The sequence below is a fragment of the Cervus elaphus genome, chromosome 32, assembly GCF_910594005.1.
Source record: "Cervus elaphus chromosome 32, mCerEla1.1, whole genome shotgun sequence".
NCBI lineage: Eukaryota > Metazoa > Chordata > Mammalia > Artiodactyla > Cervidae > Cervus > Cervus elaphus.
The window spans coordinates 32,036,966-32,051,822 of NC_057846.1; the positions used below are offsets into that span (position 1 = coordinate 32,036,966).

The 14,857-nt window shown below is 41.5% G+C and overlaps 1 long non-coding RNA gene across 2 annotated transcripts in view; it reads left to right on the forward strand.

Moving 5' to 3' along the window:
• LOC122688096 overlaps positions 1-14,498 on the forward strand; it is a 187,215-nt gene extending 172,717 nt beyond the window's left edge. The window contains exons 4-7 of one of the 2 annotated variants that reach the window (XR_006339329.1): positions 1,206-1,297; positions 7,374-7,876; positions 10,761-10,854; positions 13,805-14,498. This is a non-coding gene — a long non-coding RNA (uncharacterized LOC122688096). The remainder of the gene's footprint in view (positions 1-1,205; positions 1,298-7,373; positions 7,877-10,760; positions 10,855-13,804) is intronic. The other variant, XR_006339330.1, reaches the window with a different exon arrangement.
• Positions 14,499-14,857: the final 359 nt, after the last annotated feature.

The following is a 14,857-nucleotide window of genomic DNA, read 5'->3' on the forward strand; positions in this document are numbered from 1 at the left end:
GATTTGCTAAAGGCTGTGTCATATGACATATCCTCTCTAGAAAAGAAGAATTAACCTTCCAACTATGAACTTTGGCACACGATGAGCTGTTCATAAATATTTATTGAATGAATGAGTGAATAAGCTAGATAAGAAACTAAGGGACCTATGCTGATAGTGGTTAATGATAATATGTCTTTATTTGTAAACAGGGCTTTTATAGACTAGAGTTGGAGATGAACTATCCTTCATACCATAAATGCGCTGATGCTCTACTGTCAACGCTGTTTCCTCCCATGCTGGTGATGAATTTGTAGTGAGTGACCTACCATTATTCTTTTAGCTGGTCTTCCTTGTGAAATGAACGACATACGTTAGTGGGTAAACAGATGCTTCTGCCTCCAGGCTTCCTCCTTCCCAGGGTCTACCTACTCCCACTCTCCTCAAACACCACACATCAATCCAGTGGAATCTGGGGTAGTCTGATTATGAAACAGTATACAATTCACAGTGTCATGGGGACTGAAATTGTGACTTCATTTGTATAATGCTTGTAACCAGTGAAGGGATGACAAATTTTTGCATTGATAGAAATTGAAAAAACATACAGCCTTTACATGAATGCCTCAGGAAAGGGCTTCAAGAGTAAAGTAAATACTCTATCTTCTTACTCACAACTAAATTTCTGAGATTTATACTCACTAGTAGTAAGGGAAATCTTGAAATATCATTGAAGTCACCTACATTTCCTACTTGTATGTATATCATACATCAGACAGAAGAGACAGGGTGGGAGAAAGAAAGGAAAGAAAATATAACTGAATTGAAAATGCCTGCAATGTTTACATCTTCTGCCTCAAAAGTCTGTGTCTTTTTTGGCTAAAATTACTTTCAGAAAGTATTAGTTTCCTGTGCTTAAAGGTTCTTGGAATGTCATGGCTAAAAATGAATCAAACTCCTGGCTAATATCCTTCAAGACAAGACAATACAAGATGATATTACATTGCTTGCTTAGGCCCAGAGCTTCTCCCATCTAAAAATAAAGAAGTATATTTAACATGAAAGAAATGTTAAGCCTTTAAAGAAATCTTGGTTTTACTTGTTACGTGAAACTCTTGGGTGCATAGAGTCAGCTATATTTGTCCCGGCTTTGTCATAGTTTTAGGCACTTGTAGACATACCAATGAGACATCTTGTTTAAATTAACAAGGCTCTGTGCTTTTCAGAGACCCTGGACTAGGAACAAGGCGCCTCAACCCGGCACAACCTCCCGACAAGCTGGCAACTCCAAATGAATGTCAAGTATTTGCGAAGCAAGGTTGGTTGAATGCCACTGCCTCACTGTTTTATCACTTAAACCTTAAAACTGAGGTATACTTTTTAAACTGCATTTTTATACTCTATGTGAAGAAAATGTGTTTTCTATATGTTTTATTTATTTTTTCTATATTTCTATATATCAATGGACCTCCATTCAGTTCATTTGTACATCATTTTGGAAAGCAAGTTGGTAAATGTATCAAGTCTCCAATGTTCATAGCTTTCCTCTGAGTAAATCCAGACCTTGGATTCTTTCCTAAACAAAGCATCCTAAACGTCCAAAATGTTACTGCAGCATTATAATCCTAAAAAGACCTAAGTGTCTGACAAGAAGGTGTAGTTAAACACAGTATAATTGTATTTACAAAGGGTTTTTAGTAATATAGGCAAATGTTTGTTTTCTCTATTAACTGAAAAATTGGGAGCAAAATTATTTATATAATCACAGTATACATAGTGTGAGCACAATTCTGGCAGATAGTAAGCGTTTTATAAATATTTGTTAAATGAATCAAGGAATGAATTACAACTATGCTAAAAAGAAGACTCTTGCATAGAAAAAAGATGCTGAAAGTTTCTTATATATGGATATGGTTGTCTCCAGATAATAAAACTAGGCATAATTTTTTTCTGTATTTTATGAATTATTATAATTAACACCTAACATTATCATAACAAGAAAAATAAAATGTATTTTGTAAAAGAATTATGTTCAGGAGCATATTCTAGAGACTAACATATAAGAGAAATTCAATTGAATATTTAAGCCTTCATTGTTTGATAACTTTTTAAAAATATGGCCTATAAGACTAAACTACATTTTTTGAGAAATGTCATGTGTGGCAATAAAATATTATTTATTATTATAATCATACCTACTCTTTATTGAGTAGTTAATTTATGTTGGGTTACAAAATAACATTTTATTTCATTGCTGTGTGAATCTCAGCCTGTTAATAGTGGGGTTATTGGTTAGGAATAGCCTAAGACACTTGCCTGGACCTTACAACTTATAATAGTCCCCACAGATGTTTCCCCAACCTGTACCAATGTTGTGGTTTTTATCGTGGTTTGTGGGTTTTATCGTGATTGCAGCACACATCTCAGCAATAAACATCAGGGAACTTTGAAGAACAAGGTCCTAGGGGGTACACCGCATGCCCAAGGGCCATGTACCCATGTTACACTGAGGTCACAGTGGAAGGAAATGCAGACCAGGAGCTCTGTCTTTATTAGGGTCCAAGGGTTGGGTATCTAGCGTTTTGAGAGTTCACTCTTTATTGGTGAATTTAAAGTTCAGAGCTGGAATGAGGGTGTGGGTAGGGAGAAGTGGAGTCACTCAAGTGATGCGTTTTCTAGGTTACTCAGGGCTTTCTGAAAGGAGACTTTCATGACTGGGGGCAGCCTAGTTTCTTATCTAGATGTTTTGATGGTATCTGTGTCATGCATCTTGCAATATGTTTATTCGAGATGAATGTCTTCAAAATGATTGTCTTGGCAACCAAAAGCATAAGGTCAGGCACTTACACTACAGTCACTTCATTTAAATTTTATTTCATTCATTCACTTAATATATATTTTGAGCACTAAAAAAATGCAAGGCAATGTTTTAAACATAGAAGTATAAAGATAGATAACAAAGAGTCTTTACCATGAAGGAAATTGTAAGGAAATTGGATATTGTAAAAATTAATCAACAGAAATCTCAATTCAAATAGAATGAGGAAACCAGAAGGGGGAGTACTCCTGAGCTCATGAAGGGAAAAAAAAGACTGTCTGCCTGGCAAGAGCTTAGCCACTGAGAGACTGCAGATCTCAGCCAATGAGAAACCGCTATGCTTAGAACTTTGAATTCCTCCAATGTTTACTGTAGCCCTCCTAACTTTCTCCCCTACCCCCACCCCGCCTTTTTTTTTGGTGTTCAGCCACTAAGTCATGTCCATCTCTTTTTCATCCCATGGACTGCAGCACACCAGGCTTCCCTGTCCTTCACTATCTCCAGGAATTTGCTCAAATCCAGATCCATTGAATCAGTGATGGTATCTAACCATCTCATCCTCTGCCACCCTCTTCTCCTTTTGCCTTCAGTCTTTCCCAGCATTAGGGTCTTTTCCAATGAGCCGACTCTTCACTTCAGGTGGCCAAAGTATCGGAGCTTCAGCTTCAGCATCAGTCCTTGCAATGAATATTCAGGATTGATTTCCTTTAGGATGGACTGGTTTGATTTCCTTGCTGTCCAAGGGACTCTCAAGAGTCTTTTCCAGGTTCTTTCCTTATTTGGGGTCTTGCACATGGCTTGCCATGGTTATAAACCCTGAATTGCATTTGTTTGTTGATACCAATTAAGCCCACTTTTGCTGGAGAAATAGCTGGCAGTCTCTTTGTTTTAGGTCAACAGCCTTAATTGGGCTTCCCTGATAGATCAGCTGGTAAAGAATCCGCCTGCAATGAGGGAGACCTGGGTTCAATCCCTGAGGTGGGAAGATACCCTGGAGAAGGGAACGGCTACCCACTCCAGTATTCTGGCCTGGAGAATTCCATGAATTTTATAGTCCGTGGGGTTACAAAGAGTTGGACATGACTGAGTGACTTTCATTTTCAATAGTGTTTTGGGTGCTGACAGACATTTGTGGGTGCACGAAAGAGGGATGAGAAATATGTAGGCACAGGAAGGGCTAAAGATTGAGCTAAAACTATAGAATTCAAGTCCCCTGTTGCCTGATCCACTGGGTTGGAGTGAGGGAGGAAAGGCCAGCCGGGGACTCAGGTCAAGGTTACAAGACCTTGGCCTGGCTCCTTCTTCAGAAACCTCAGGTCAGGAAATGGGCTTCCTCCAGCTTCCTGAAGCCTCCCAAGGCAGACATTTGAGACGTTTCTCATTTATATATATTTTTGTAGGTTCACATACCATTTTACCAACAGCACGCTTTTTTACAATCCTTTCTCTTCTATCAGTCCTCTAAGTTTCAATGCAGATTTTTTAATGCTTATAAAGCACATGGCTTTTTTGTTTGTTTAGGTTTGGTTTTTTGTTTTGCTTTTTTTGAGGAAAATGGCCAGAGAAACCTGTTTCCATAATGATAGAAAACTTTGACTTTAGATCTTGCTGCCAGACTCCTGTCAGATATTTAAACCAAATGGTTTCCTTAAATTAAGGGCTAAAAGAGAAAAAAATGGAAGGTAGTATTTCTTCAGATATAAAACTTTAGAGTATAGTGGACAGTGGTAATTTTTTGAAATCTAAGTTCATATTGACTACTAAATATATCTAGACTGATCATAGATTCAAAACAAAAGCGAATGGGAATGTTGATCAGTTGTGTCCTACTCTTTGCAACCGCATGGACTATAGTCTGCCAGACTCCTCTGTCCATGGAATTCTCCAGGCAAAAATACTGGGGTGAGTAGCTATTCCCTTCTCCAGGGGATCTTCATGACCTAGGGATCAGACCCAGGTCTCCTGTATTGTAGGCAGATTCTTTACCTTCTGAGCCACCAGAGAAGCTATTTATCGATGATGACAATAATGCTACCTAAGATTTTTTGAGAACCAGCTATACACCAGGCACTCTTGAAAATTCTTTACACAGATTTACCTCCATTAACCATTATGCCAATGCTCTGAGGCAGAAAAATCCTCTAATCTTCATTTTACCAATGGCTAATTGTGAAAACTTTGTGTTAACTATTTTCAGAAGCCATTTGATATCTCCAGAAAACAAAATCAGACATACTCTTAAGGGTGAAGCAGTTTCTAAAGAAGTGATTTAGTTGCAAGTTGGCCCAAATATTCTGTTTAAACGTTATGGATTTTTCTCAAATTAACAGAATCCAGTAACTTTTAGTTAAGCGCTTATACACCATGCCCTGGGCTAGGGGCAAATTAATTGTACCTTTATATATCTGTGAAACAATCTGCCCTCAAACATGCTGTAATAAAAATATCCTTACAGTGATCCATCTTAAATGGACATGGCCCTAAGGAAGTGACTTGAATGTAGATAATTAAGTGAAGGAGGAGGGGTAAGCATTCCAGAGGCGTCCTCACCTCCTGTTTGCACAGATTTTACCAGGGGCCATCCACTTACTAACCCTGGGCTGTTTTCAGGAACTGCCAAGTACACTAAGTTCAGGGACCTCCCTCTTCCTATTCACTTTATTATAATGGTTTCCAGGGTTTAATAAACAAACACAGGGCTTAGCAAAGGAATCAGCTATCACATTATAATAGCCACAAAACTTTACCATCTAAATTAATGGTATTCAAGTCAAGTATTTCAATGAGATGGATTTTAATAGTCTTCGCAGAATTTTTTAAAAATAGAATCCATTTGCCCAAATCCTGAATACCTCCTCCAGTTTTTTCTGCTGGTAAATAAAAAAAAAATAGTACAACTCTTTAGGGTGCTTAAGCCTCCTCCACTGAAGTGCAAGGTCTTCAATAGACAGATGGGAAATTGAAACCAAGGATTGTAGGGGTCAGGCTGCTATGGAATGAATAGCTGACCAGCTTTGCTTCCTCTTTGATTCTCTTCACAAAATACTAAGTGACAGAGGGAGAATTAGAATTTGTTACTTCCACAGTAGTGTCCTTCTGTGACACAACAATAACTCGTGAGAGACAGACGATGGAAGGAGTGTGAAGGCTTCAGACCTGGGTGTGGGAAGAACTTGGACACAGTTATCCAGAATACGGTCTGGGCTCAGTAGTTGTGGCACACGGGCTGCAGCATATGGGATCTTCCTGGACCAGGTTGAACCTGTGTTTTCTGCATTGGCAGGTGTATTCTTAACCACTGGACCACCAGGGAAGTCCCTAACTACTTTAAATAATATTTAATAAAAGCACGTCCCAATATAATTAGAAAAGTCACATACTCATATACTCTTTGGGGCTTCCGAGGTGACACTAGCAGTAAAGAACCCACTTGCCAATGCAGGAGACTTAAGAGACATGGGTTCCATCCCTGGGTCAGGAAGGTCCCCTGGAGGAGGGCATGGCAACCCACTCTAGTATTCTTGCCTGGAGAATCCCATGGACAGAGAGGCCTGGCAGGAAACAGTCCATGGTTTGCACAGAGTCAGACACAACTGAATTGACTTAGCACACACACATATATATACTCTTTGGACGTTCCTAATAATGGAATTTGAATTATGGTCCAACTACTAATATTGATAATATGTTAAAGAACTAAGTGTGATTTACTTGCTCCCTGGACAACCAAGGTAATCTGATAAAGTAAAACCCTCCAAACTACAAGTCAAGATGTTTGACAGCCTTTTCCTGGTTCCTCTAAAATGAAATTTTGGCAGCAAATTTTGACAGGACCTCATTTCAAATATGCAAATAGAAGGACATGGATTATCACAAAAAGGACAATCCTGAGCTCAAGTATTTCCTATGTACATCTAAAATAACTTCTAAAAAGTTGTTATTACCCTGAAAATGTGTGCACCTTAGGCTCTTAATTTCTTTTCTTTCTTTTTTTTTTTTTGATGCTTTTTTTATGGCATAATAAGATAATATTTACAGCATAATAAGATAATACAGAATAGTGATCCCCAAATATTCTTTTTTTTTTCCCATTTATTTTTATTAGTTGGAGGCTAATCTTAATTTCTTTTTGGAGCTCCCTCCATAAGATAACAAATAGCAAGGGACCTAACCTAGAGCAGGAGTTGGGAAACCCGTCTCCAGGAAGCAACATTCAAATTTCTCAACTTGAAGGACTAAAAGTGGGAAAGGAGGGAGGAGGGAGGAGTATTTCTAGAAGGAAGAGCAGTGGACACAAAGGGTTGAGAACAGAAAAATGTCTGTGAGGCTAGAAGTTTAGTGTAACTGGAGGTCAGTGCTTGAGAAAGAATTCAGAGGGTAGAATCAGAGACTGCTGTGGAAGAATTTATCCCTTGAGAGAGAGGAAGCTATTGAGAGATTTTAGAAGGTGTTAAGCATATCTACTATTTCCCAGGCTTGGTTTAAGGATTTATGAAATGATGATTATTAAGTACATTTGCAGCCTTTAAAAATGAGTATGAAGGAAATACGAAGGTGTTTCTATCTTTCCCCCCAGATGGCAAATGCAAAACATCATCCATGAAGTCTTCAGGAAAGGAACTCATGGATCTCCTTTTAATCGTAAGAAGGTTCCCAGACATTTCTTCATGGCTCACCTGTGTAGTCCAAGTCATAGATCGAGAATCTACAGGATTTAAGTGGCAAATGTCAGCATATTTATAAATGGCTTTGGTAGAATCATGTTTTCAAACATGCTTTTGCTCATAATTCTCTGTTAAGTGACAAGACCATCACCTTCCTGTAAATTAGTTCTTCCAGACCATCTCAGTTTAGCCAGGTAACAACCACTGAATGTTCACAAAACATCCTTTGTGATTGACTTCTGAAGTATACACCAAACAAGGAAGAGCATCCATGATCCATGGAGCCCCTGTAACCAGGCAAATCTGTGCCAGCTACTAAGCACTTGAGAGAAACGTGGGAAAATCTACTGTTGGGAAAGACAGAAGAAGAAAACCCAATTCCAGGATCCACTGGTTCATGCTTCAACATGTCTAGGTAATCACCAGTTCTCCAAAAAGTACAGACAATGGGCACAAATGAATCTTCATCTCCCTTTATCCTTTTCTAGCCTGAGGACAATGGATGATTATGACCACTTCTGTCTGGAACTTATAATCACTATGACTTTTCATCCATTCAACAAATTTTATTGAGCTTCTGCTCTGTTCTGGGTACTATGTGGGGCACCAGAAAAGAGCATTTAAATAAGACCTAGTCCCTGACTTTGGATTTCTCACAGTGAGATGAAAGAGGTAGGCAGGTTATATTTAAAGTCAGGGCTAACAGAGCTTTGGGCCCTCTTTGAAACTATGGGATATATGTTGTCCCCAGAACCAGGGTCAGAATGAAAAATAAACAGGAATTCCCAGCTGCAAGGTTTTACCAAACAATCCTCTTTACCCAGGACAACAGTTAATCTTTAATAGGAAAAACAGGAAGCATCCTATTCAGATTCCTGGATGAAGGATGCAGGCTGAATATTCATTAGGGTGGAGGGGGAGGGGAGCCCAAGGGAGAAAAGAGCAGGAAGCCAGAAACACCCATGGCATGAGAATTTCTCCAGTGGTTGAGATGCGTTTCCTAGACAGCTTCCATGGAGGAGGGATGTCAGGGTTTTCCTATTGTGAGACTAAATACGACAGTGATAATTAGTTTAGAGAGTAAAATATTCTTTAGTTCCTAATAATTGTCAGCTCACAAATTCTGTATACATTTTAACATTAAGCAAATGAAAGTAAAAGCATCATTTGCTTTAGGACTGTCACCTAAAGTCAGATTAAAGGAATATAGAGACAATACAAAATTATAATTATAATATAGTGCCACCGTGGGAGCCAGCAAAAAAGAATACACTCTCTTCTTGCTCTTTTTGTGGCTGTTATTAAGCTGCTGCTTTCCCACTTCTGATAAATACCATGCTTGGGCTTGGCGGAGTGGTTGGTGGACAGGTAAGCCCAGAGGCAGACTGCCAGAGATGGGATCATATGTATACAGCAGTTCTATAAACACATCACAATAAAATAACTGTGTGGAGTGAATGTCTGCCTTTTTTCTCTCTACTCTTTGAAAAAGGAAGGAACAAGTGCATATTGGCCGCATAATTAACAGTCAGATGTCTTGCCTGATTGAGACATCATCGCTGAATGCAGCTCCTCAAAGGGACAGCTAGGAAATTTTAAAGGTGACCTAAAAACGGAATTTGAATATAAGAGCAGAAACATTCTTGCTAGCAATGTTTAAAAGTAGAAGTTAAATGTACTTGGCTGTGCTGCACAAAGGAAATCAATGTTCTCTATTAGCTAAATTTGAGGTCATTTGCGTTTGCTTTCCCAGCCCCTGAGAAACCACAATTCTTTTGGAGTGAGTCACAGCCCTCTCACCTTCCTTCCCTCCTCCTTCCCCTGCTCACTCCACCTCCAGCCTACATCCTCCTGACAAACACCCAAAGCTTGGCAGGAGCCACTCTTTGTTCTCAGATGTCTTCCTGGGGGAACGGGACAGGGCAGCGGCAGTCTGACTCCCTCACAGCGCCCTCTGACACCACAGCCTCTTACGGGTACAAGAGGACACCCAGCTCTAGTCTAAAGCGAAGGGGACTTAGACACAAATGACACTCCATTAAACACCTGACCCCGCTGTCACCTCCCCTTCCTCCCAGAAAGACACAGGCTAAGCCTTCAGGGGGTAAAAAAGAGTCACAGAAAGGTGGCCTGCTGGAGAGAAGGCTGAGTATGGTAGGGTGTTAGGTAAGGTGGAGAAGGCTAGGAGAGGAGATTATTGATCATTTGATTTGATGGATACAGGTCTCCAGACTTTTTTCTGTACTTCTTTCAAGGTGCCCCAGCTCCTTTCCTCCCTACTGTTCTATCTGTGTGCCCCATCCTACCCGGTACACCCTTTCCAAAGAAGCCTTCGGGAGGAAAGATGAAGATGGTCACATACTCTTATACCCCTGAGTTCTCTCCCCAGAAAGTGAACATGCACACATTTGCAAAACATTTTGGTTTTTAATCTCCCCAAATCTTTCCCATAGTTCACGTCTCCAAGTCAGAGATCAGTGTGCACTCAGTGGTCTGTGCCAGGATACTCCCAGGTGCAGGGCTGCCTGGGAATTCTGAACTGTCCTCCTTGCACACCTAGGACCCAACTGCTTGTGCTGCTTAGTAACTTTGCCCTTTATAAATCATTTCCACCTGCATCACTCCTTTCAGATCCTCTGGAACTTGGTGGTGTTGGTTGGCCTGTTTATAGACGAGACTCAAAAATGTTAAGGCATCATGCCTAATGTCGGTCCTCCAGTGAGAATGGAGCTCAAACTCCAGCTGCATGTCTTGACCCCAGAGCCTGCTTGGTCCTCCTTATCTTGCAGCCTTCTTTTAGAATCTTTTATGTTTAATCCCTCATGACTGGGCACTTAAAACATGGTTCTGATCCAGATGCTTGCTGAAGAATTTGGGAACCTGGGAAGTTCCACCTTCAGGGTAAAAAATACTTAAAAAAAAAAAAATTCAAGGCATTCTTTGGCATTTTATGGCATGAACATATATACTTTAGGTGTATACACCCTTTTATATTGGCGGGTTTTAGTGACCCAAATGGGTCCTTCTATGTTCTAGCAAGACTTGGCTTGGTGTAACTCTTCGACACCCCTGACCTGCTACTCATTTGTGGCCATTCCACCCATGAGCACAGGCCTCCCCGAGGCCAGCCTTAAGGTGGGTCAGGAGCCTTGCATGTGAGGTAAGTAGCTGGCAGACATTAGCATGTTGGCAGAGTTAACTTTTCTTGGCTTTGTTCTTTTAAAGAATTTTATAAGAAAGCAATTTCAAATGAATCATTTCATCTCTCTTGAGACACAGTCTCCCTGTCTCTACATCAGGCCTGACTCTGGTTGGTCTTTCTGGACAAAGCAGAGCTGTGAAGAGGCCAGGAGTCCTTCCAAGGTTAGCAGGCTTCTGAGCTCCTGGGGGAAGGTGAGTGCATTAGCATCCTGTGTGCTTCAGACACACTTCAGTTGTGTCTGACTCTTTGCAACCCCATGAACTGTAGCCCACCAGGTTCCTCGGTCCATGGGGTTCTCCAGGCAAGAATACTGGAGTGAGTTGCCATGCCCTCCTCCAGGGGATCTTCCCGACCCAGGGATCAAACCTGTGTCTTTTGTGTTTCCTGCATTGGCAGGTGGGTTCTATACCACTAGCGCAGTCCTGGGGCTGCCTTAACAGAGGATCACAGACGGAGTGGCTTAAACAGCAGAAGTGTATCCTCTCACAGTTCTGGAGGCTAGAAATTCAAGATCAGGGTGTCAGCAGGGCCTGCTCCCTCTCGCGGTGCTAGGGAAAGGGCTGTTCCAGGCCCCTCCCCTGGCTTCTGGTAGTTTCTTGGCTCGTGGCAACACAACACCCGTTCATAGGGAGTTCTGTGTGTGTTTGTGTGTATGTATGTGCGTGTTAATCTCTTCACATGGTATTTGTAAAAACACAGTCATATTGAATTAGGAGTCCACCTGAAACAGCTCAGGTGAACACTCTCCCCTCCTAGAATTCTCACACATGCTTGTGTGCACTCATTAACATGTGCATGTATGCATGTGCACATTCACACAGACACACAGACACACACACACACACACACTCACACTCAAGTGAGCCAGAGAAGACCTTTGGTATATGAGCTGCCATCTGTCGCAACCCTGAGATGCTGGAGCCCCCTATGTGTAACGGTGAGACTGTTCTTCACAGAATTTCCACAGCTAGGGAATTTAATTTGATGATTCTACTCTCATGAACATACTTCTAGAAAATAATTCTATTTTATTCTATTCGTATATTCATACATTCTATGATATTCTACTATACGTGTGTGTGTGTGTTTACTGGAGCTTTTCTATCATAACAGAAAAAAGAAAAACCTAAGTGCTAACATTATGAAATGCTTTTTTAAAAACTTACATTTTATCCATATAAAGAATTATGAATCAACTAATTTAAAAACAATTTTTGGAGATTTTGCGATGTCTTTGGGAAATGCCCATAAAATGATTTAAAAGAAAACAGTAGGCCATTAAATATTTAATGATTATTAAAAGAAAAATGTATACTAAAATGATAAAGTTCTCCAAAAGGTTAATGGTGTTTACCCTTGAGTTTTAGTATTGTTAATGTTTTAATTTCCCTTTTTAGACTCCTTCGTGTGTTTTCTAAGCTTTGTATACTGAATGTGTGTTATATTTACAAACAGAAAAAAACAGCAATAATGGAAGCATAAAAAAGAATTCTTGTCTGTTCTTTCCTGTATACCTTCCCATCCCTCCCTTGTCCATCCCTGGGGAAATTCAGGCTTCTTTCTTTTGTGTTCATTTAAGAAGTAAACAATGTGGGATCCCAGGTCAGACTTGCTTTGATACAATGAGAAGACCCTCTGGCTAAATTCCTCTTCTTTTTCCTCCCACCGCCCTTCACGCTCCTAACTGCAAAACAGGGCATCTTGACAAACGCTGCAAACAGCAACCTGGTCTTTGCACTGTGGCCGCTAAGGTTCAGATTGCTTAGCCAGAGTTAAACCCCACCAAAGAGAAGGGGAGAAGAGCGGGGCAGAGGGGAGGGGAGGGGAGAGGAATAGGTGGATCTGAGATTGAGGCTGATTCTGGCTTCCTGGATGGAATCTGTCAGATTCTGGCAGAGATGAACGAGAAACTCAGGCCCCTTCCCACATGTTTGGAACCCTGGCCCTGAGCCCTGAGCTGTGCATTTTCTTTATCTTCTTTGTGGGCTGAAAAGATGAAATTGCTTTCGCTGAAAGAAGTGGCACAGATTTACTTATGTATTAGTTTAACAGGATGCACCCATCAGACTGACCTCTGGACCACCCAACTCAGGAGACAAGCCCGCCCTGGTGCTCACAGACAGGGCCAGGCGCCCAGGTGTCCATCTGCAGTGCGTCTGGCTGGTGGGCTGCTGGGCTAGGGGCTGAGCAGGCTCCCCTTTGTGAGGGAGGTACAGCTGATTGTTCAGTGACGTGCAGGAGATCACACAACTGGAGAGAGGAAAGGCTGGTTATTAGACTCAAATTTCCATCTCCCCACCGCTGTGAGACTATGACGTGAGGCTCTGCCAAGAGCTCTAGCATCTTCACATCTCCAGCCAAGTGTACCGTGCAAGATCCACTCAAATAAACCTTTCTGATGGCGATAGTTCATCTTTCTCTTTCTCTTACCCTCCTCCCCAGCCCCGCCTCCCTCCCTTCCCTGCCTCCCACAGACCATCGACCACGGAACAGAAAACACGCTTTGTTTCATCTCTCACCTGTTCTAATATATCTTAGGCTGAAACACCACGGGGCCCATCTGTGATGAATATTAAGATTAAACTTCCCCACCTCCCAGCTTCAGTCTCTCCCCCAGTGCTCAGGAGTCGCCACCCCTCCCCTGCCACAAGGCTTTCCCCAGTTCCTCTTTCTCATACCCCCAGGATGGTTTCGTTCCTCTTTGGCCTACATGCTTTCCCAGACAGAGGCAATGTGTTAACGTGTCCCCACCTGAGACACAAAGAAAGGGGCCTTTGTTATACCTGCAGGATCCTAAATATTATCATCATTTAATTACTGCCATTCTCCCAGGCTGACTTCTTGGCAGCAGGCTCTCCTTTCGTTAAATAGGCTTTTAAGTTTTCCCAGGGAGGCAGCATCAGAGATACTTTGTGAATGGAGACTAATTTGGGGGTGTTAGTGCCGGTAAAAAGAGGTGACTGCAAGGTAATCGACCCCTAAAAGACAAACTGGGAGAAAGGTTACGCATTTCCTCCAGGCACAGATCATCTTATGGAAATGACTGCAACTCTCAGAATCAGCATCTTGGGCACAAACCAGTGGACTGCATTATTACCTGGCCCAGATTCAATTCTTTTTTTCTTTTTCTTTTCCTCCAAGGAGAAAAGGAGAACTAGGTCGCACTCGCTGTGCGTTGGTTGCCTGGAATTGTTCTCCTGGCTGTGCTCAGGGGAAAGGACAACTTGACTTCAGTCTTCTGGAACGCGCATCAGCTGGGAGCGTCTGCTTGACCCCAAAAGGTCATGTCAGAAACTTTCAAGTTGTGGAATGTTGCTTGCTCTGTAGAAACACCAGAGGATTTCACACCTGAAAGGACAACATTGCAGACAAAAATGTTCCAGATCCTGGCCTTTAGAAACGGGAACATTAATTTGCCGCATGTGTTAAGAGGACTGTAGGAACACAGATAGTTCTCATGCTGCCGGACACTTCTGATTTTATTTGGTCAAAGTTATAACCTTTGTGTTTCCTTATGGTATTCTCTTGGGAAAGCTCTGGTGATGGGTTCCTTTAGTGCTCCAGCTGGAGTGATCCTTCAACTGCACTCATTTGTAGCCACCTAGACTGCAAAAAAAAAAAAAAAAGCAAAAATCAGATCTCATTGACTGTTCCTGATATTGGAGAACTGGAGAGAGTTATTATTAGCATGCCCAGATTGTCTCAGGTTTCTCTGGTAACTCAGATGGTAAAGAATCCACTTGCAATGCAAGTGACCTTGATTTGATTCCTGGGTTGGAAAGATCCCCTGGAGATGGGATAGGCTACCAACTCCAGTATTCTTGGGCTTCCCTGGTAGCTCAGCTGATAAAGAATCTGCCTGCAATGCAGGTGACCTGGATTTGATCCCTGGGTTGGGAAGATCTGCGGGAGAAGGAAAAGGCTACCCACTCCAGCATTCTGGCCTGGAGAATTCAGGTCTGAAGGACAGAATATAGGCCTGGAGGACTATACAACCCATGGGGTCACAAAGAGTTGCTCACGACTGAGCGACTTTCACTTTCAGATTGTCTCTGTCTGTCCTAATCTTTTTTTCTTAGTGTTATTACAGAGATATAATTGATATAACATTGTGCAGCCATAAACTGTATAACACGTGGACTTAATACATTTACAAATATTGTAGAGCGTTAACCATCATATTATTAGCTAAAT